Raw genomic sequence first — 2556 nt, forward strand, 5'->3', positions numbered from 1 at the left:
CTATAAAACATAATCATGGTAATCTTCTGTTTGAGAGACCTTGAAGAGGATGGTAGAGACCTTCAGGAGGAAACAGCAACTGCCATAGCCTGATTTGATGCTGCTAGAAGTCACCCTGTGGGCACCATGACCTTTGTGCAGGACAGGCAATGCAGCTTCTTGATCAGAGCTTTGGGTAGCCTGCGCCCAGCCGGGAGCCCAATGGCATGGTGTGCATCAACCAGAGGCTTGTGTGCAGGTTGTGCATCTATATATGTGCGTCTGGGGTCTTCTTTGTCAGTGCATGCATTAATGGATTGTAGGGAGCACACACATGAAGTGACAGCACCCACATCTTCCTTGGGAGGTTTCTGCAAGCAGGGGAAGCAAGGTTCCCAGGAAAGGAGAGCTTGTAACCCATACTTCCACTCTATGTGTCTCTGCGTGTGTATGTGCATGAGTGTGTAACTGTGTGTAGGGGAGAATGGGACTTCTTGGGATTACTCATAAAAGGTAGTTTAGAAGCTTGTGGGTGTTTATTAGCATTTCCTAAGTATATAGTATTATGGCTTGTCTGTTTTACCCTTGATAGTGGTCATGAATGTATGGATTCACTGATTACCAGTTAATTATGTCATTAACAAATCAGTAAAACACTTTGTTAAGCGCTGAGCAGTTTTTCTCTGTGACAGGAGGAAAGAAGATAATTTTATCTATTTCAGGAATAGGAGAGGATGTAGGTTGCCAAAGAAGAACGGGTAGGTGGCCTATATTAGTAATACAAACAGAATGGCAGAGGTAGATTCATGGGCTACACAGAAGAAAAAAATCCAAATGATAGAGGGCATGTTTAGTAGTAGCACATGGTTGTGCTTCCTGCTGGGAAAATGAATTTGGGGGGTGAGACTTGGAGAACCTTAGGACAGGCCCTGTAGAAGCACTTTCTCACACATCTCGGTGGGGATCTAAGTAAAGGAAGTAAAGGTGAAACCAGAAATTTTCCTGAACCAGGTGAACTGTCAGTATTAGAGAGCTGCATTTGAAAGCATTGGGAAGATATGCCCTGAAAAGCTTGACAAGTTTAATGGAGCAGCTAAAATTGTCAGCTGAGGTGATGAATATATAAAAAGAGGGAAGTCTGGAACTCAGTAAGGCAGGGACTCAGGAAAGATGCCCGGATAAATTGTAGGAAAGAGCAGAGATGGAAAGGCTCATTTCAGAAGCAGAGATGAACCTACTGTTGTTTCACATGGCTTTGGAGAGAGCAAATGCCCCAGGAGTGGGCCTAAGCAATAAGAGCTATGTTATTCCAAAAAGAAGGAACGTGACTGCTGCATATCTTTTGACTATGTCTGTACCACTGCTGCATCATCCATCTTCATCTCTGCATGCAAATCTCTGGCAACAAGACTAGGAACTGAACCTTGAAAGATTTACAACAGCATGGCAATTTTCAGGAAAACTAGGGAATGAATGTTATCACTGAGAACGTACCAATAAAAAAACCCAAACAAATCTACAACGTTTTATGGCCATATAATTTATGGGATGCTTTAATTTTTGTGTGGTGATACTGTTTATTATGCTTAGATTGTAGCTCTTCCTTCTTCAAAATCTCCCACTTTTAATGGACATTTTTTAGCTTAACCCAACTCTACCAACTGCAGGTAATTTCTTTAAGTTGATGGTTTGTAATCAGACACTAATTATAGCATTTTGACCAAAAATAAATTGGAAAATATTAGGGGTTTAGTATAAAAGCAATTGAAAACTGTTTTGTATTTTGCACATGCTGATTTGGAAGTATGAAATAGCATACTGGGACTCTCAGTGTTATTTCTTAATGTGATAGGATAAATATAATGAATAATTCTCAACAATTTTCAAGTCATTCCATAACAAGAGAAGCTCCTTTTCTTGTAGTTAGGTGTGGGGTTTTTTTTAAGTTTTGCAGTATGGAAACCTAAATCTGTTTACTTACCAGAATATTGGTAGCTTTAAATCATGGAGGAAATTTAGGGAGAAAACTTTTGAAGGAAAACATAGTATTGTGGTATTTTTATAGGATGTGTAATTGGGAAGTTGTGATTAGATAGGTACAATTACAACCCTTATGAAAAAGTTGGCTCTTTCAAGTATCATGTCAAACTGGCAGTGACTTAAGTATTGTTAGAAGTTGGATCAGCATGATTTTGGCACCTTTTGTTCCATGTCTGATACTTGAGTTGAACATTTTTTTTTCTTTATTAGTTTTATAAAAAGTTTGTTAGCTTTTATAGCTCTTCCTTTTCTGTCATAAATTAAAAGGCTTAGGGAGGAGTTGCTCCCTTGAGTTACTTCTAAAGTTCCGAAAGTATTGGCACAGCAAGCTTCTTAGCATTCAATAACTTTCTAAAGAATACGAGCTTTCTGAGAGACCTGCAACAGCTTCATCCTGCAACTTTGTGACTGCATTTACTGTTCCAGGGAGGGGTTGCCTTTCAATTTGGCATGAGGACAATGTAGTCTGATCAGTGTTGTCAAGTGTTTGCTGCTTGCAAGTTATTGGAATGGGTGGGTAGCCAAGAAAAGTTGCTA

Source organism: Pezoporus flaviventris, unplaced genomic scaffold, assembly GCF_033815535.1.
Source record: "Pezoporus flaviventris isolate CSIRO_AGI_PZ_B2104156 unplaced genomic scaffold, CSIRO_AGI_Pfla_v1 ptg000066l, whole genome shotgun sequence".
In the NCBI taxonomy this organism is placed as follows: domain Eukaryota; kingdom Metazoa; phylum Chordata; class Aves; order Psittaciformes; family Psittacidae; genus Pezoporus; species Pezoporus flaviventris.